The sequence below is a fragment of the Camarhynchus parvulus genome, chromosome 14 (assembly GCF_901933205.1).
Source record: "Camarhynchus parvulus chromosome 14, STF_HiC, whole genome shotgun sequence".
In the NCBI taxonomy this organism is placed as follows: Eukaryota; Metazoa; Chordata; class Aves; order Passeriformes; family Thraupidae; genus Camarhynchus; species Camarhynchus parvulus.
Window position 1 is genome coordinate 8,983,392 of NC_044584.1, and position 21,569 is coordinate 9,004,960.

Here is a 21,569-nt window from a genome sequence, read left to right on the forward strand (position 1 = left end):
TAGCATTTTCTAGCTGCCTTCTGGATGAACTTGCATAATTACTGATTACATCTTATTCCATTTATAATGTGTGAATAAAATACTATAAATTTACATTCCAGGGGGTCTGGTACAATATTAATGCTGATCTAAGGTTGGTTATTATTAGATGGCAAGATTTAGAATAAGAACTTTCATTTACCAGGGGCTTGAGGCATCTTTCTGACATGAATGAGTTCTGATTTGTCCATCTATTGCTTGCCATGTGCTACTCCTCACTCCACTTCATCAGTGACAGGGAGCTTTTATCCCTTAGTCGTCAAAATGTTCTACCAATAAACTCAATTTCTTCTAAGACTCCCCACTGCAGCTGTATGTATATATCAAACTTCAAAATAACCCTTAAGCACGTTCTGTTCTGAGATGCTAACAAAGAGTTTGACAGGATTAAGTAGTTGATGATTTCATTTGAGTCCTTGGCCATCCTTCCACAGACCTGTGGATGGGGATGCTTCCTTAGGTACTCTTAATGGGTATTGTTTTTCCAGGGCAACATGAGGCTGGACAAATATTTCCAAGGGAAAAAAAAAAAAAAAAAAAAACCAAAGTAATTTTGTGGGAAGAAATGTGTAAAGGAGTCTGAGACCTCTGTAAACCTGGACTCTTTAAACCTAAAGCCTCTCATTACAAAACCATCTGTGAAGTCACACCTGGAGTCTACTACCAGTAGCCACCTGCTGCCCACACTGCATCCATTCCATGATATTCTGGAAAGCCATGGTTAGAACTTGTACAAATTCCTGGAATTACAGCCACGTTAATGACATAGAAATAAGTACTAGTGCTTACTAACTGCAGTGTATCCATTCACATGCCATACAGCAATTAACTCTCTAAAAATTTGGACAGACTTTTAGTAGAGATTTCTTAGTGTCCTCTATAGGTAACATGCTGTTTTTAGTAAGTCTTGCCTGCTTCAGGGAGCAAAAATAACTTCTCTAGCACCTTTGTTACTGCAGGAGCCCTGATATTTGGTTTGCATGGCAAGCTTTTGGGAAGGTGTTCAGTTTTATTTCTCATTACCCTGTTCTACTTTGATGGTTAATGAATTAATTTTTTTGTAAGTTGAGTCTGTTTTGTTCAGGATGGGTGAGTGATCTCTCCCTCTCCTCTCAACCCATGAGCCTTGAGTTCTGTTTTCTCTCCCTGTCCAGCCATGGAGGGGAGTGAGAGCATGGCTCTGCTGGGTACCTGGTGCCCAGCTGAGGTCAGCCCACAATAGAAATAAATGTATAATCTGCTTCCTCCTGTGCTAATGGGTGGAAGCCTGAGGAGTAATTAGTTTGTCAGAGAGCCAGTTTCTTACTAATGATTGATAAATGGTTGTTTTGACAGAGCCCACACAGGCACTGGGTGCTGAGAACAGTAAAGCACGGTTTGTAGGGAGGCCACTGGAGCCTGCTGGTCTGTCTTCACCTAAATGAGCTCTACTTGTTGTGGCTGTTGTGGAAAATATGCAGAATAATCTGATAACCTCTTATCTGATGTTCAGATCCTGCATGCAGGAGTTGAGACTAATCAGTCTGATGTGCTAATCACAAACATTGATGTTTACATGAATCACTTTGACCAGACATTTGATTAACTTTTTTGCATCACTTCAGAATCAGTCTGACTTGTGTAGAAATCCATGGAATTTTGCTCAGACTTAAATGATGGAGCCAATCAAACCCCTGCCAGATGTGATGCTGGCATGACAAATAGGGTGCTGCCTTTTATGCTGCTTTAGCATTTCTATCAGAACAAAGTTCAGCTGACAGAGCCCTAAGGGAAAGTAGGTGTTCTGCTACATACAGTAGAAAACAGATTTGCAAAAATCACAGTGATTAGTGTAGTTAAAAATGCTTATGGAGGCTAAAAGAACAGCAGTCATTCTGCTTATTCAAAGCGTCTGCTGAAAGCAGTCAGGAAATTTTTGGTGCTTTGAAGTTTGCCTTTGGCTTACCTCCTTTTATAATATAAATGGAAATGCAACTTAATTGTGATTAATTAGTTAATTAGTTACCACTGTGTCTATCTGCTTTGCAGTAATATTTCACTGTATGGTTTGCTGCATGTTCATTACTATCCTATGAATAAAAGATTCATAAGGATCTCACTTTCACTGAGAACTTTTTTTCTCTCTTAAAGACTAATTGGATTAACTTTTGATCAATTCCTCTGCTATACTTCTCTTCTGTAATACTTCTAGATTTAATATACAGAAACATAAAGATCTTGTATATTCAGAGCAATAAATAAAAAAAATTAAAGCACATAGTTATTGCCTAAAGAAACAGTGAGAAATCTAGCCTAATGTGCATGAAAATTGATATGCACAAGAAAAGCAACTATAACTTTGTTTTGGCCAACCAGATAAAAGTGGGAGTGTGGCAAATTCAAACAGTGATGTTTTCCCTAAAGAACTGTTATCTAAAACTCAAACATTGTCTTCTAATGACAGCACTATTCATTTCTACTGATGCAAGGCTTAGATGCATTTATGTAAATTCTTTCTAGGCTCTTAAAAGCCGAAAGCAATCTAAAAGGAGAACTGCTTAAAATCTCACCTGGGAGGCACTGCCTTGCTGTCGCAGAAACATTTTGCCCATCAAGCCAGCCCCTTCTGTGAGTGAGCTCAGCAGAGAGTGCAGTGCCTCGTTTCTGGGGCAGAGTAAAACCCTGGGAGCCGCTGTGGCCGCGGTGCCCTCGGCGTGGCACTGGACACTGTGGGCACATGTGACTGCCCTGCACATACGTGCTCATAATCCCCTAAGCTGCAGCCACACGCTCTCATTGGAGCTCTGGCAAAACCTGCCCTAGGCACGGTGCTCTGTACCCTGCCCCTGGTTGTGAAAGGGTTTGGAGAGGGTTTTTTTTTTGGAAAGGACAGAGGGAAAGGACACGCTGCGGTTCGGGGAACAGTTCAGCCTTTGGTGTTGTTACGTAACGGGAGACAAACAGCGGCTGCATCAAACCCAGAGAGCTTTGGTACAGGAAAAGAATTTGATCATCAGAGCAGCTACTCTGTGCACATTAACAGAGTCAGGGCCAGAATGAGCCAAGCTGACAAAAATATTATGTTAGTGAGATGTGATTTTCTTCAGAGCTGCTCATCACAACTGTGTGTGCCAGGAGTGTCATCCCCCCACCTCGGAAACACAATGCTGTTTACCAAAACCCTCCTACATCCACTTGGCCTCTGGAGATTTAGACAGTAACCAACATTAGACTTGAAAAAGAGCCAATGTGAGCTTTAAAAAATACTGTAAACCTCAGAATTCTTTTATGCATTCACAAGAAACATTTTAATTGGGGGGAAAAAGAATCATGTAAGGAAAATGGTGCTGCTCTATCATCTGACTTTAATGAGGTGGTAGGTAAATTCTTTGCATTTGAATAAAAAGCCTGTAACATCATGATTCCATCTATTTAGCTTGAATACAAACAGTCCTTAAATAATTTGCCTTTTTAAACTGTGATGAAGAAATAATTTATGTGTTTTCCTTCCTCCCCAAAGCAGTAAGGTTGAATACATGATTTTACTTACTAACCATAAAGGAGTTGACCCATAAAATGAATGAAGAACTTGTCTTTCATGTTAGCATGTGAATCTTCTTTAGTCTATGTAATATAAATGTGTTTTGTTATTCTATACCATTAGTTGCTTATTTTTAATTTTGCAGTTTCTTAGAAGCTAAAACTTCACAACAGGACTCCAAGACAGGCTCTAAGGTTAACACCTGAGAACGTTCTAAGTGTTGGTATTTATGATCTAAGTATTTGCTTAGTTCATTTATTTTTTGTTCCCTTTGGCTGATCTTCTATTGTTTATATTAAAGTTAAACCCCCCCAAGTCTCTATTTACAATGTCTATCACACAGCAGCTCTGCTAGTACGTCCCCTATAAGTATTTTCCATTAGATTTTCCATTGTTGGAGATTGGTCAAACTGTTAAATAAACAAGCACTTCTTTAATCTCTGAAGTAATATTTCTTTGAGGAGACAGTGTGGGGCAGCCCAAGATTATGACTTTTCCTTTTTTTTATGCTTGTATTATTTCATACTTATCACTCATTTGGTTAAGCCATTATGTATGGTTTGTATTTTGAAACACAGAGAAGAAAACCCAAGCTGTGTTGTTGATTTATATTTGATAATACCAGTGACAGTTGGGCTTGAATTGAAGGGGAAGTGTGCTTTCCTTTTGAAATTCTACCTCATAAACTTTAGCATATCAGCTTTTTGCAGGACAAAAATGCAGAGATTGGGAGATGGAATAGCACTCCTTTGGTCTCCAGGGAGAGCAGGGGGTAATAATGTGGCTCCTTTGAGTCTGCTGCTCTCCTGGTTTATAGAGGCAACTGCTTGCTCTCATAGGCCCTGCCAGTCCATCAGTTCTTTCAGGCTGCAGTGCTCATAACCTAACACTGTTTCCATTTTCCTGGTTGGGTTTGTCCAGCAGACTTTCTGCAAGGTTTGCTGGAGTGTAGAGATACAGAATCCCTGACACAATGATGCTGTGTAACTACAGCTTGTAGTAACAAGTGTTAATGGAACACCTGGAGTTACTTGGGGAACTTGTGGGGAAGAGGAGATTGTTGTGCTTCGACCATAAAGCACATTTCAACAATATCCATGCTTATAGAACTTTTCTAGGTATTTCTTGTGTTTTCTGGCCTCCCCAAAGCAGTGAAGTTTAAGATATGCTTCTACTTATCAGCCATAAAGGAGATTAACCCTAAAATGAATGAAGAATCCTTGGGCAGATCTATGGATGGGGTTTTGTGCTGAGACTTGGTCCTGGCCACACAGCTGCAAGGGGACTGAGGGAAATGTTGAGGTTTATTTTAGTGACTTATTTTTTAACTGTGCCTCATTGCAAAGTCAGCAAGCACAAACCTCAGTGAAGGTGGAGCCTCTTCTGTGACCTGCCAGGTAAATTAGCCCAGACCTAAAACACCTTTAAGCACAAGCCAGATATTTTTGCTGTGCACATGGTAGAGGTTCAGCTGGACAGATGTCTGGTGTGAGTATGAAACACACAGAACATAATGCAGTTTTTTTTTGTCACCACTAAGCAGCAGGGATCACAGAAGCCTTGGAGGCCTCCTCACAAGATTCATTTTCAGATGCATTGTACTGTTCAATGCTTTTGGCTTGATTCATACACTGAATTAAATATGGCAGTTCCCTGTCCACCTTACCCCAGTTATCTCTCTCGTGGCTGATGGTTCTGTAAAGTGAATGCACAGCCCTGAAGTTCATAACTACAGGTAACTTTGGTAATATGAAAATGGGATACAAACAGTGCAGGTTTTTGTTTACAGAATAATCTGTAGTGATTCAGATGTTTAAGCCATTATGTGTTTAAGGTGCTAATGTCCCTAACATGCTGTTACATCTAACTGATAGACAATTTTAGTAGTAGTTTTTACTTACAGAAGCTAAATAAGACCAAAACAAAGTTCTGTTCAATTTTGTTTGACATTATAATGACTTTTGGAAGTTCACCTTCCACGACTGCTCTGTGCAGTAACTTAGGCAGAGTCAGTGATTCAGGTGGATTAAACAAATCACAAGGTTAAAGTGAAAGTAGTTATTCAGGACTGTGGTTGCCAGAGCATTATTTTTATGAGCTGAAGTGGTTTCATTGAAGCATCACTATAATATTAGTGAATTAGTATATGTGTTTCAGCCCTTCATACCCATGTGCAGAGTGTCTATAAAGAGTGGTTATTCATCTAAAGGATTATCACAAATATTCCTCAGTATACTTTTATCTTAAGCTGGTACCTTCAAAGGAATGCAAGCAGTTGGTGGTTCATGATAGAGAGACTCTGAGCAAAGATCTCCTGGTTCATTGCACAGACTGAAGCCAATCCCCACTGACATTCCTTCATTTTCAGTATTACTGTTTCAAGTGTAAAGCAAGGTGTAGTATTAATGGGATTCATTCAAGACTGTTTATTTCTGTTTCATCTTAGTGTGAATATTCAGCAAGTTCATATTTGGTCATAACAAGTCTGAAAATGCTTTGGTAATTGCATTAAAAAATGAAAGTGAATGTGCAAATCAGCTGAGGTAAGGAAGACTTATTTGCACATTTTAGATTAGTTGCTTTAGCACTGCCTTTTATATGGGCACAGCTTTGAGTCCCTTTCATTTTTCATCTGCTACAGTATTTCAGGTTGCAAGAACTTTGATGGAAAACTTAAAAAAGGCAACCACAACTGTACCAGTGCAGCAACCCCATTAATCATACATTCATTCCTCAGAACCAGCGTCTCTGGTTTGAGGAATTCACCCAGTTCTCCCTGAGGGCCGTTCCAGATGAGCTCTGGTGAAACTGGCTGTGGAAGCTGGATGTTTCATGGATGTTTCACAGCTAGGCACAGATTCTTTTCTGCTGAGGGCCACCAGAAAGAGAGTGGCACCTTTTGGTGTCCAATGGGACAAGAAAAGAGTTCATTCTGAGGGGCACTGCAGTGCTCTGAGCAGCTGAGGCAGCTCAGGGTTACCTTCCTTGTGCCAGCTCCATCATTACAGGAGTGGGAACCTCCTCCTTCACAGCTCCTTCCTCTGCTGACATGACCCTGGATCCTCATGTGATTTTTAGTCAAAATCCCTCAGACTGCTAATTCACAGAAGCTCTCCCAAAGTATTCTAAGCTTGTGGTTCATGTCAGTAGCATGCCTTTTACTTTATTTAGAAAAGACCACGATTCTGTTTCAAAAACATGGTTCTGTGCCAAAAACTGGACAGTTGCATATCAGTAGGAGTGGTAATAATGGGCAAGGCAGGAGTATCTGTCTTTTCTAGTCAGCAGGTTTTTTAACTTGAGTTCCTTTATATCTGATCCTGATTGGTGTGGCCAAACTGCTGAAATTCCATTAGTTCATTGCTTGTGTGGATGTATTAGAGATGTTCTTTGGTGTGTCTGTGTGCATCTTTTGTCTCTGCATACTTTGGCTAATTTTATTAGCTACTGTTTGAAAATGTCATTAGACATCAGATCAGTTTATTTAGCTATTGTGGGCTAATCCAAACATACAGGATATAATACACAGCTTTCCTGGTAACCTTTTCCTGTTACCAGGCTTGCAGCAGCTCAGGCCTCTGCAGACCTCAGGTGGTGGGGAGGGAGGAAGGGCTTTAACCCTCTGGGTGTGTTTTGTGAAGCTTACAGGACAGGCTGAAGGCACTACAGACAGGCTGGAGGCACTACAGCTCACTTTGCAGCACAGGAGAATCAGGAGAAAGCACAAGCAAAGGAAAAAGTCCAGGGTATTACTGTCCTCCTTAATAAATTCTTGGCTGCAGTCTCCCCACCCTTCAACCCCTTAAAAAAGTTGTAAAGCACCAAGTTTGCAGGCTCCAGACTGTGGTAGTGAGTAGGATTTCACAGTCAGCTGACCATGAAGTGCTACCAGCTTCTAAAATCTGCTTGACTGCACATTACTTCTTGAAGCCTTCCAGATTTTGGAGAAATTGGTTGCACAAAAATCTTTGAAGATGAGGTTGAAGATTGAGGAGTTAAAACATAATTTCCTCTAGCTGTTCATTTTACTGTTGCCACTTTTGATCTATGCTCATGTGAAAAAACAATTTATGAATAAATCTCTACCCAAAGAGATATTTTAATGGCATAAATCTATTGTATTTATTGTTCATAGCAAATTTTAAACGGGAAGAAAAAAACAGAGGAAGAATACAATGAAAACGTTGACCTTAATGAATGAAAATTGGACTGTTTGTACTATGAGAAAATGAGATAATTATGGCTATAAAATCCCATACTCAAAGAATGAAAATAAACAACACACACAGTGTGTGGAAATGGGAGTGAGCCATTATGGTAAGATGGATTCACTGAGATCTTTTCTGCACAGTAATTCTTCATAATGTGGGATTTTTTTTTTTTAATTTAAGGACTAAAACCATCTTGGAGAATGTTCCTGGAGTTTGGCACCGGTGAAAGAGATTGGTCTACAAACATTTCACACCAGGAAAATATTTGGAAACCAATAATGTGGTGTTTGGTCTCTACAATTATAAGCAGCAATAGATGCAATTTTTGTTGCATTAGAGCCATTTGGCAGGTTAGTGGTTCATTTATCTGTTACCAAAGATTTCCTAGCCAGGAAATCTACTCTGCATAAATTCCATATTTTATGCTGAGTCTTCTTTTGATGGGAAAAAAGTGATTAAAAACAGCATGTCAAAACAAAGGGTTAAATCATCAGTTAAAGACAGCACTGTAACACTGCAAAGTTTGACTCTGTTTCTGGATTTTAGAATGAATTTTCCTTTAAGCAGTAGCTAAATGATTTCCTTAGATTGTTCGTGTGTTGCACGAACCAGATCAGATCAGTCTTAAAGTTCACAATTTTCCCCAGAGTGTCTGAAATCCTACTACAAAGAGTCCTTTCGTCTTAAGAGTCTGACACCAAGTAGAAACAAAAGGCTGAAATAGTAACACCACTAACTTGGTTTAATTAATTGTGTGTTTCTGTACTTAAGCTTGAAGGGTGGAAAGTATTTCTTTAAAGGCTACCTACAAAACTGGTGAATGAGCAGCCACTCAGGGTGCCACTTCAAAGAGAAACACCAAAAGAGCAACAGAAGGGAAGCTGCTTTTGAAGTCTCTGAGTTCCTCCTGGCAGCCCAGGGCTTGCAAAGGGAAACAACCCAGAAATGGTTATTTTCTTTTGTGTTAGTTGCATAACCAGCTCCCAGCAAATAAAGCTGGAGGTGGAGCAGCCATACAAAGCCCCACTTTGTAACCTGTGCCTGCCATAGCTGCACAAAAGAATCTCACCTGAATTTAGGTATTTTTCCTTCCTGGCTAAGGGAGATTCCTTACACTGTCTGCAGCCAGCTTGATAGAATTCAGGAGCCGTGTGTAACTATTGGTTGCACTGGTGGATATTTTATAATTTGAGCCTTCATGGTTACTCCAGATTTGTACCTTATTGCTGAAGCAGTCAAATCTTGGTTTCTACCATCTTCTATTTTTTAGATTTCTTTATATGCCATATTGTAATAAAGTAAAGAAGTAGGGGAAGGAACTGCAAAAGGGAAAGCTGGTTTATACAAGAGTGCCCAGTCTTCCCTTTAGGATCAGTTGAAACTCCAAAAATTGTGCTTTCATGTTAACCATCCTGTGCCACTTTAAACTTTGCCTTTGCAGCCGTGCTGTGGCTGCCCTAAAGCAGCATTTGGGATTTAGGCTGGTATTTCACTGCTGCAGATGACAGCCTGGGCTGGTCAGCAGCCTTTGTTCTGCTCTTTGTGCCCTGCTTGTCCTGCATCCCCCTGACTGCAGCTGGTGGATCCTGGCTCTGCCTCTCCCACAGCTCTGTAATGGCCTGCTCCTGGTTTGGGACTTCAGCTTGTGATTTACTAGTTATAAAATCCCAGGATTACAGGTGTGCTCCTTTACTGTCCTCAGGTGTCAGCTCTAACACTGCTGCCAAGATGTCCTGGTGCCCTCATTTTTAAAGGGTGATAAGGAGACAATTCTGAGAATAGCTATAACTGATGAAAGGATCCAGAGAATTTATACATTTGGCAGTTCTAACCATTTTTTACACTTACTTTATAGACCTGGAAAGGAGGGACTTGCAATAAATACGAAATTCTAAAATGTCAACTATGCCCAACTTCTACAAATTTTATTTTCATTACCTCTGTAAGAATTAAAAGTCAGTTCATGTACTCCAGAGCAGCAAATATTGTCAGACAATGTGTAATGGAAATTTCTGAGAGCCAATATTTAACATCTTGAAATGAGAAGCATCCAGGATAACTTTTGAAATCGCTTAAATTCACTATATATTACAACAAAATATGAAGGTAAATATTAAGGTATTTTCATCAGATGGCTTTAAATTAATCTTTGGATTTTATTTTTAAAAAAGAAATGAAGAATCGTTGAGTAATGGTGAAACAGGGTACCACTCATATTGCTCTCACTGTGAAGTATGACAAAGAGAAAAATTCCTTGGAAGTAGTTCCATTTCCATGTTTGAACTCTTGTTATTTGAGTCCAGAATGCTCTTAAATTATCTGGTTTAGGCCTTGATACTGCAAATTAACTCTGGGTAGTTAGATGCATAAACAGAGGCACAGCAAAACCCCACTGAGATGAACACATCTTGTGTGGCCCGGGGCTCTGTCTCATGGGGCTGTTTGCTGGGGGTTTGTTTATTTTTCAAGTGTTCTCAAATGTTTCCCAAGTAAGTATGTGACGTTCCATAAATGACAGATCAGTAGCAGCAAACTTCAAACCTTCTTACAAAGTAGCTTTTCTTGGCTTTGTTTAGGAAAGTCTCTTTGATTCTCCTTGTATTTAATGTGCTGCTGGGTAACTTTGGAACATACATCTTCTTAAACCAAATTCAGAGAGTACCATGAACTGACACCTGCTTAAGTCTTTAATTAAAAGTGGTTTAATCTCTAACCATCTCTATGTACATAAGCAGAAAGTATCTGTGTTTCATGTGTACTTTGAACTGCCATTCGTTTAGAAATCAAAGATTTGTAAATGAAACACAGTATGCCAGACATGATGATGTTGGACTGGAATCTCTTCTTGTTGGCATAGCCTGGATTTCCTGGTGCTGTCAGCCCCCAGGAATACATTCTTATTAAAAATTACAGAGAGAGGGAAAAATATAGGAGGAAGGCTGTCTTAAAAAAGTGTATGTATCAACTATATTAAAAATGTATTTAAATCAGGCAAACAAACAGCTACAGTGGGATCTGTAGTGGAGAACTGCCTGTGGGATCAGACTTTTGTAGCTGAGTATCTCACAGGTGAGTATGTTAGAGGAGCCTCTTCTACACCAATTCTAGGTTTTAGGGTAACATTTTCTTTTTTTTAAACAATAGCCTCTAAAGTAGTAGTTGCCCATGGAGCTGCATGCATGTAATGGGTTTATGACTGGCCTTCAGTGAAGAATTTCATCTTAAAAGCTTGTCTTGCTGTAGCTGATATCTTATTCATTATATCCTTTCTGTTTTTATACACAGTCTCTAAGATTAGTGTGGTTGAGTATATTGAAAGTAATAAAAAACAGACACAGAAAAATTGTTGCATGTTTAAAGAAAAAAATCATAAAATGAAAGAGGAAGTGCATCATTTATTATAACACCATGTAGACTAATGAAAAACATACTGCAGGCTGGAAATTTGTTAAGAGCTGAACTCAAAAAGTTTCCACTCCCAAAAAATGCCTTGGGGCCTCCAGCTGTAAGCCTGTGGGTAAAGAGGCCCTATGGTAAACTGACATAAAAAATAAGTATTCTATAAACAGTCAGCTCCTGTTTCACAATAGCTGGAAAGATATTTTTAAGAAGTATTACTATTGATGCTGACTGTACTTTATCAAAGTAAAGAGAGGCAGTGCATTTAACTAGAATGTTAAACTGGGAGTGGGACACTGGGCAGCAAAATGTTTATTGTACATAGGAGAATATGAAAAAGATCAGGTGACCTGCTGAGAGTAACAGAACAGCAGCTGGTACTTGCAGAGCTGGAATTAACATCAAATAATTCCTGGCTTCTCATCCTTTGCTTGTTAGACCGGGCTGTACAAGTCCCCTGTTCCTCTCTATGCTGAACAGGTGCCACCCTTTTTACCCAAGAATGGCCTTTTGTTGTCTGCAAATAACCCCCAGAGTATTGGTGGTGTTTGCACCATAAGTGCTCACATGAATGGAATTAATTGGCCTCTTGAAGAAGACAAGATGAAATTTTCTGTCTGTCCTTTAAATCTAAACAGATTAAGTTTACATAGAAGTCTTTCCTAAAGGTGCATCTTCCCTGCTGAGCCAACAAGGGCTTGGCTTTGGCTTTGCCTTTCCCCTTCTCCCTGCTCAGCCCTTGTTAATGACACTCATTGCCAGGGGCTGTGGGCTTCCAAGGCAAGCTGAACTGTCAGGATGCTCTCCCAAGAAGGCACTGCATCCTCCATTCCTGCTTCACATGCCTTGGGAAGCAGTTTGCAGAAGTAATGCCAATTAAACCCTCTGATATGTCTCCAGGCTGTTTCTCCAGAGGTTTCCCCGCCTGGCAAAGAGCCCTGGAGTGCATCAAGGATGATGGGACCCTTCCACAGAGTGCAGATTTCACAAACTTACCAAGATGTAGTAAATTGAATGTAACTTTATGAGACTGTTTAGATGGCAGCTTTGTGATCTTTGAGAATGACAATCTCAGAGTTAATACCATTTGTCTTAGCTATGTCTTCAGTCTTGGTAATCCAGTACCTTTTTACAGAAGTATCAGGTCTAGAAGTCCCAGTTTTGGTAAATATTTTCACAGTTTTACATTGATGAAATAAGCATGCACAGTAATAATCACACTGTATTGCTACAGCTCTACTTACATGAGGTGCAGCCCAGGAGAATGTCAGTCTGAGATGGAGCCACTGGGAGGAGAAAAGGAAAAAAAAAAAAAAAAGGTGAAACAGTTACTTCTAGGTGATTGAAAGAAATTAAAACAAAATTTAATCAAATCTGGTAAATACAGACCACTTTCATTTTTTTTGTCTTGCATCTCCCTATACCATCTTTGTGTAGCATTTACAATACCCAGTGTTTTCATCCAGTGATTAGAAAATCTGTAACATAATTGTTCATGGTGTTTGATGCTGTAATGCCTCACAGTGGGGCTGATGGTTTTATTTACACTTGTGAGGTGAATTGAAGATCCTAAATAAAAGCTGTAGATTGATCCAAAGATATACCCATAACTTCCTTCTCCTCATTAAAAATGTCATGCTTGGTGGGTTAAAACTGACATGTAACAGTCCCAATATGAAATATTTGTTCTGTAATGTGAAACCACGATAAATGTCACTTTGGTTTGTTACTGCTAAAAGTGGTGGGTTTGGCACACAGTGTCACATTAATTCACTTTCCTGAGTATGTGTTTACTCCTTTGCATGCCAAGGGGAAAAAATATAGAGAATTATATTTTATTACATTATAAGGAGTGTAATATATCTGTCCACTCAAAATTTATAACCACTATTTCCGTGTATCTTTAGATCAGATCCAACTTATTTAAAGGAGAAGAAAAAATAAGTAAAGCACTGATTTCCATATGTATTGCAGTAGGGAAAAAATAAACAGGCATATATAAGGAATTAAAGAGGTTTGAGCTGAGATTAATGATTGAACAGTAATATTTGTAGAGAAAGACAAACTTTAATAAGAGTAGATTAATTCACCCCTAAAAAGAGAGATTAACTTGTTCAAGGGTACTTAATTATGACTGAATTTTGAGGTAAGTAGAATACTTAATCTGGGAAAAATGTTTTAAGATAGTTGTCTGTGCCACCTCATTCTTTTTTTGTATTAAAGTTTTATTGAGAGATGCAGAGCTGGTCTGTAAAAGATTTGATCTCATTCTGATCAAATGATTTTTTGTCTACTATCAGCACCAGTTATGGTTGTTACTATCACATTTTCCAATCAGGGCTCCCCAGCTCCCCTGCTCTCCTTGGCCTCTCTCTGCCCTCCATTTGACATCTTGTGGTTGGCATTTAAGGGCCCAAGAAAAACAAACAGTGCAACCAGTATTTTGCTTGCAATTTTAGTTTCATAGTTTGATAGAGAATAGTAAATAGAAAGACAAACTGTTACTATTTTTATGTGGTCTTGGTCCTATGAGAAAGGCATTTCCATGGCTAACGTGACTTTGTGATGTGCCACACAGGTGGAAATGCCCAACACCACCTCTGGTGGCTGTAAAGCCCTGCAGTAGTGGCTGGCTCATCACAGTCTCTGGCTGGCCTCACTTCTCAAGAACAAAAATAAATCTGCCATAAATCCGTGCAAAGAAGGAGCAGCTGTTCTGTTCATACTTCCATGCAAATTTAAGTCACGTTCAGGGAAGTAGTGGGACAGCTGCCCCATGCTTCAGAGCAGAAACTGATTGTGGAGAGCTTCTCCTGGTGCCTGTCACTGCTGAAGTCCCACCTGGACACAGCTGGGACACATCTGGAGCTCTGGGAGCTCCAGCTGTGTAAGGACAGGCTGCAGGAGACGGCTCTCCCTGCGTAATGCAGTCCTCCAGAGCTTTAATTCTGTCCTGTGGCCTCATCTCCACGTGGGCATGAGAATCACTAGAACTAGACATGGGAGTTGTTGAGTTCGGCTGGCACAGTTGCACAAGTTTCTTTATGTGCACAGCAATGTGCAGTGCTGGGATCTGCTTTCCAAGGACCACTGCTGTGTGCCCATGGAGCTCTCAGGGCTGGGCTGGAGAAAGGTTCTGTGGTCACCCAGCAGCCTCCAAAGAGCAGCTTTGCTGCTGCTGACCTGCTGCAGCTTCCCAAGGTAGCGTGTGACTGACTCACTGCTTTCCTCCTCCCTTACTCAGTAGCCCTCCTGCATTGATTCTTTTGCTTTCTGATCCTTGCTGTTGGAGTACAATTTCTTTTATGTAGTAAATAATGTTTCAGGATTGATTAAATCACAACATGAATCATAATGGGAATGCTGAGCTGTACACAGGGCTCTTCACATCTGTAAGTCTGTGGAGATGAATAACAAGTTCTATAGGGACAGCCTTAAAGTGGGTTTGCAGTTTTGCTGGGAGCTGAACTCAACTGGTTTTTGTTTTAATGTAGGCAACTTGAGTGGAATAAAATGCTGGTTAATCAGTTTGAAATTAAATTGTTGCATGGCCAGAACAAGCATAGTTATTTCTAGATAGCTTAAAGAATGGAGTATGATTTCAAAGGTCATGTGTAATTATACTTTTATTCATGAGGCCTGTGTTTTATATTCTAAGAAATATAATTCATGTATTATATTAATCATGCAGAATTCTAAATCAGAACATAAAATTTTGCAGTGCTATAATTAAGAGAAATGAAAGTGATAAGGAGTAACAGCTATGTAGCTAATGAGGGAGTTAATTTCAACGTGTGTTTTAGGCCATTAAGTACTACAAAGCAAGAAGTGCTGCTTTGCCAGCACAAAGCAAAGGAAGGCAGTTAAGTACCACTCCCTTCCCCAGCCAGCATCTCTGGGAATTCTGGAGAGCTCCAGCTGTAGTTCCAGCATGAGCTTACACAAGAAATGTGCAAGGAGATACAAATCACTGGTGCAGATTGTCCTTTAGCAAGGAAAAGATTTCATATTCTGCATGCGGACATGAATTTTTCTCTATGCAAATGTTTTTATCCTTTCAGGTTGGACAAAGTTTGACAAAGTTATAAAGAGCTCAGGTGTTTTCTTCTGTGTCAGGATCTGCAGGCCATCAGGACATCCTTGTTCATGCTGTGCTTTGCTTTTTTTTTTTTTTTAAGAAGTCTGAAGCATTTTCCTTGTGTGGTTTCGCAACCCCATTTTTTTCCCAAACAGCAGGAGTACTATCACTAGATCAAATTTAGAATTCACTGCTACCAACAATTGTCTAATGGATCCACATGTTTACACAGCATGACACTGGCATCCAGATAGTGTCATGAAAGTCTCAATCAGTACTACTGTTTCATGCTTCCTCCCTGCTTAAAAAAAAGAAAGGGAAAAAAAAGGGGAAAGCTACAGGCACTTTTTTTCCTGGTGCTCAGGGGAGCAGTGAATGTTTCAGCCACCAGTACTTGCTCACAAAATTTTGGAAAAGTCTTTCCATCTGCTCTAATTGAAAATGCCAACTCTCAGATATTTTATCAGTACTTACTGTATCAATAAATAGATCTTAAAATCACAGACTCCCAGAGCTGCCTGGGTTTTAAGAAACCTTAAAGATCATTCACTTCAGCCCCACTGCTGTGGACGCACCAGACCAGGTTGCTCAGAGCTCCATCACACCTGGCCTTACTTCCAGAGATGAGTGCTGCAAAACGGGAGACTGGAAAATAACATTTCCAGACCCAATCCTTTCTTCCTTCCGGAGCCTCTCTGCTGAAGGAAAACTTGATTATCTGTGTAGTGCTGTGCCCCTAACTTGCAGCACCCACACCACTGCCTCAAGGAAGCTCCAGCTGCTTCTCCCTGCCACTGACGTGTCCCTGTGGCCATCTGTGTGTTCTTATGGTCAATCAAATCACCCAAAGGATCTTTCTGAAATCCAGAGTACCCAGGAGCAGCCTCAAGCACTTGGCATTTGTGTAGCATGGGAGGACCATTTCTAATTTACTTGCTGGTGTATTTTGCCAAGTGTCCGATTCCTGTTCCCCGTTATTGGATGTAAGTAAATCAGTAGCAATTACTTGGCAACAAGCTTCCATGGTCATTTGTTCTGAAGAAACTTAGTCCCTGGTAGCATTAAGTTAAGGAAGGGGGGTTTGGCTGGGACACCAGAACCTTTCTTTTTTTTAATGCTCCCATGGGATCTTTCACTTCCACACAAGCAACTGCCTGAACTGGCCAAGTGGTCTTGATTTAATGTTGCTTTATGAACACGACTTGTCGCAGCTGCAGGATGTCATAACCTCTATTTCCTTAGCTTAGATTTGAAATCTGGAGCCATATGATTCAGATGAACCACAACTGCCCCTGCTTAATTTAACTTGATGTATTTGTTTTGAAAATACTCGTTGTTCACTCCAAGTTTTAGCTGCTAAATGAATTAAGCTGATCTGCACTGTTAAATGGGGAATACTGACCAGCTTGATTAAAAGCTGCAAAGAAAGCTCCAGTAATCTTTAACTTATCAGTGCCAATGAAAATATTTCATTAGTATAAATTTTAAATTTTAAAAAATCAGAACTTGTTTTAAATACAATAATTAGAGATGAGTGTAGCTCTGATGCAAAAAAACAAACCCCAAATTCTTACAAAAATAATTGTATGTTGTACAGTATTTCAGGGAAGTACAGTGAGCTCACCAAAAACTGTTGCTGTAGACAGGATTCAGAGTACAAGATGATGAGCAGTACTGGGATGGCTTTGCATCCAAAATTTAATTTTACAGGGCTCCTGTTCTTGTGCAGCTTAGAAACTTTTGCATTTGAAGTAAAGCCAACTGGATTTGTAAAGATACTTATCTTATTCTCTGGCCCCATTCAAATCACCAGAAAATATTAAGGCTGACAAGCCTAACTTATATGCTTCTCAATTAATATTTTTATGTTATAGTACACACAGATTTGCACAATTGCCAGGTTTGAAGTCACTCGGCTGGTTTCCAAGTGGCAGATGCTGCCTTCGCTAATATATGTCTGTTCTCCACAACAGTAAATATTAATATCAGAGTTTAGTGTTCTTCTTTGTAACTTGTTGCATTAGAGAAATCTTAATTTAGTCCATTTTAATACAAGACAAAACTTTTAAGTTCTAGGTTCACATGTGCAGTGTGTGTTAGCTCCCTGTAATTCCTTGGATTTTTTGGCACTTTGTCTTCTGTTGAAATTTATGTCCTTGCTGTTTTGTAAATTATTTTTTAAGAGTAACTTGTCTAGAGTAAGCAGGCAGAATAAAAGCTGTGTCATGTCCTTTCTAAAGATACTTGATCTTTAAAGTTACCTTTAGATGTGTAAAATTAAAAAAAAAAAAAAGATAAGCAGTCTTTGCCATGGCTGTAGTCCATTAAATACAAAAAACCCCAAACATTCCCCAGCATTTGCAAACCCACCCTTTTATTGAAGATATTGAGACACAGCAGAAGTGAAAAATCACCCAAGAGGGTTTGCTTATGCACCCAGTCATTGAAGGTCAGTCTCAACTGCTTACACGTCCTATGAGATTTTTCTTACTGCTTGTTACATAAATGAAGATTCATTTACAGGCTCTAATTTTTAGAAATTTTTTTTATGATTAAGTTTATAAATATCATAATCTAATTACATTCTTAAATTCCACTTTCTACAGCTGCTTGTTTGTAGTGATATTTTATAAATTTCCTTATTTAATTATTCTTAGATTCTCAGAGAGACTAAACAAAGTTTGAGAGCTGGGATGCTTTCCCAAATGTAGTTTAGAGCTGTTGGCCAGTCAGTGAACTGCTTGTGCAGTCTGAAATAGAAGTGGCCCCAGCAGCACCTGCTGGAACAGCATCTGCAGGATGCTAAGTTTGGCAAATCAACACCTGTGTGTTGGTAACGTGCAGGTGGATCAGTGTGAGGGCACCCGCAGAGCTGCTTCTAATTGTCAGGTGTGTCTTGTGGAGCGGAAAAGTGCAGAGGAAATTGTATTCAAATACTGAAAATTACGTTACAATTAACATGCAATTTTACTTGATGGATTTTGGGCAATTCTACTTCCTGCCAACCTGTATGGACTGAGTGAGGTTTCTTTTCCTCCTCCTATTTCCACTCCCTACCAGGGTATTGCAACAAACTGGTTCTGACTTTGGTGTAAGGCAGTGGAGTCATTCTGGATTTAAAAGCTGGTGGTGGTGTCTGGAGGCAGTGCTGTGGCCTGGGGACTTGGCTGAATTCCTTAGCAGTGGTTCCATGACCAGCTGGAGCAGTTTCTTGCACTTCACCATCCCTTCTTTTTTTTGACATGGTCATTGAAAATTATTTGTGCACCCTAAAATTTAACCCATCCCATATCAGACTGTGCAATGTCTCAGCCTTGTAGGCTGACCTGACTTTATTTATATTCACACACGGCGCTGACATTTCACACATCTCTCTGTCAGAGCTGCAGAGCTGATGGCTGAAGAGCACTTTCTGTGACCTGCTGACAGCTCGATGGCACCATGTGTCCAGCCAGGTCCCAGGGGGGGATGTGTTTGCCCCTGGCTCTCCTGGTGAGTTGAACACATGGGCACTTTCCTGCCAGCAGCCGTGTGAATGTGACCACCTCCAGTCACTGGGATGCCTGCACTGCCTCTAGTTCTGGTACCTGCCTGATGGCACGGGGTTATCTCTCAGCTAACCTGGTGCTGGGACACAGAGCTGCCTTCCAGCCTGTCCTCAGTAGCAGAGGTTACTGACTGGAAGGCGTGCACCCTCCCCCAGAGGGGAAGGATTGCGGAAGGGAGTTCGAGCAGAGGATGGTGAGTGGTGTAGTGCTCGAGCACGGAGAAGCTGGAGGTGGGCTGAACGTGTTGTTGACAAAGAATAGAAGAATGGGATTTTGCAACAAGGAGGAAGTGGTGTGGTTGATTTGCCACATCACAGTTCTCAGTGGCCCACCCATTTGTTTTGACATAAATACCTACTCTGGAGCTATGTTGAGGCACGAAGAGGACGCGTACCCTTACACTTGTGATCCTCAGGGTTTGTTGCTGCTCTTTTGAAGAGTGAGCTTCATGTTTTAATGTTTTGTTTGGAGACTCAAGCATTTAGATTTGTAATTCTGCCCTTCTAGCCATTTCCCTGATTTACCTTGCAGAGTAAACATTGTTTTGTTCCGTTTCCCAGACTTCCTTTTCCTTGTCTTTGCTGTTGGCTTAATTTTGAGATATGATACTCAAGTCAGAGGTGTCTCCCTGGGAGCAAAAAAAAAACCCCAACAGCTAAGGGTTTGAGTGAGCTAACTATTTTCTCTGTTTAGACGCAGCAGCTTACTTTCCAGTATTCTGGAAATCCTCAAACACAGATCCTGCCAAAGACACCGACTTAAATGGCAGCAGTGCTTAGGAGAACATGCTCAGGTTTTCTGGCAGCTCTTACAAGCCACTCAATAAACAGGCACATTGCTTGCAGCGAGTGCCCTGTAGTTTGGAAAGCACCGCTGAAGGCAAATTTGTGGAGAATTTATTCTTGTGGTTATAGTTCTCCATTTTCATATCTTCTACAGTAGGTCCAGTTTCCTCAGGGTTTGATATCTAGGATCTTAATATCAAATCTGGAATTAATACAGCTGCATTTAAAGACTAAGACATTTGCAGGGTTCATAGCCATAATTCACTGTGTGGCACAGTGGGGAACTCAGTGTGTTTTAAACATTCTCCCTCTGTGCTTGTACAGATTTTTATAGTTGAATTAAGAATTTATAACATGCTGGGTCTCATATTCCAGGTCTGTTTGTTTCTAAATCTATACACAGAACATGGACTAGGTCATAAATTTTTGCAGATGAAATGAAGGCTGATTAGAATTTTAATATTAAGGAAGGAAATGGCCTTGGGTAGAGCACTACAGAGCAGAACAGGCCTTCTGTTAATACACAAGAGTATTGCTGTTTTCTTGAACTTTGCCTTCCAATCCAATTACGACTTGTGCCTAGAAATCATAACTCTGGTGCCTTCCAGTTGATAATGTTGAATGTTATCCTTGTCCAAGCTTATATAATTTCCAGTAGTAAAAACAATCTTGATTATAAAACTGCTAGATAATATACTCTTAAAACTGAGTTATGGGCAATAGTACATGGTTTTTGTTGATAAACAAAGCAGTCATGATGGTATATCAAATTGACCCAGTTCTGTCTCATTTTAAATTAAATTAAATCAAGAGTTTTTTCTTGGGACATGCAATTCCTGTGATGACATATTGTGTAACTCACACTTCGTGGTAAGAATGAAGACAAGCTTTCAGTGTAAATGATTTTTTTTTTCTGAGTCAAGCAAAATAACGGGAATCTCTGTGTTGGCTTTCATTTTAAGCACTTCTGTGATAGCATCACGCTCACAGTATGAAATGAGCTCATCCAAGGAGTACTTCCAGCCAGTTCCCTTATCAGCGTAAGCCATTGTAGCTCAGAACGTGTCCTCCCGTGTCCTCCTCCCCTGCCCTCACTCATAACTGGCTTGGACCAGATGCTGCATAATTCCCTGGATCTCTATTTACCATCCCTTGGCTGCACACACCTTTGTTGCACATTTACAGCAGAAAATATTATTACTGAAGTGTGGAATCACATTCTGGTATTACTTCATGAAAATCGATTCTCATTCCTCGCTACTGCAGAGCATGTTATTAGCATAGTACAACTCATCATTTTCTTACAAAGGGAATGACAATTGTATCCTTGTTTAGATGCTGCCTGTGGATTTAAAGGATATAAATATATGTAGCCAAATGTGGTGGCTAAACTTGGCTGCTTCTCCTGCTGGTTTCTGTGGTTTTGCTTCATTGTCCAGAAAAAGTGACAACATTTTCAACTCTTGCATCCATCACCAGGTTTGGTGAGATGTCCACTCTTGGCAGAAAAAGATCAATGCAGATTTGTTTATGTGGGCCTTTGAATTGTATAGCAGACTTCTATCATTTATTGTCTATCTCTAAGAAGTTTTGTTTATCATTCTCACACCATTAAAACGTCACATTAGTGGCACAGTCTGAAACATATTTATCCCACTCTAAAATCTCAAGGGGTTGTGCACAGGCTGTTATGCAAGTAGGTTTATTTTAGATTTCTTCCCTTTTTTCTTTAATCACTTGTGTAATGTGTTTCAAATGTATGTCTGATGTTGATTCCTTTTTGTGTTCCAGCAGGGGCATTTGATTTTGCAGCTAAAAGGATTGAATACTAAATGTTCTTTTTGCATGGGTACATAAGAGGGTATTTTCTTCTTTCAGGCAGAGAAAGGCATTCCTAGGATTTAAGGCCTGATAAAGTAACAAAAAACACAGCAAATCCAAAACAGCTAAAATATTAATGTATTTTTATAATTTGGGATTTTTTATATG

At 39.9% G+C, this 21,569-nt stretch overlaps 1 protein-coding gene across 1 annotated transcript in view; it reads right to left on the bottom strand.

The window, feature by feature from the left end:
- Window positions 1–21,569, bottom strand: part of GPR146 (G protein-coupled receptor 146) — a 46,191-nt gene that overhangs the window by 11,634 nt on the left and 12,988 nt on the right. The window contains exon 2 of the mRNA XM_030957973.1: window positions 12,414–12,455. The gene's annotated coding sequence lies outside the window, so the exon portion shown is untranslated. The remainder of the gene's footprint in view (window positions 1–12,413; window positions 12,456–21,569) is intronic.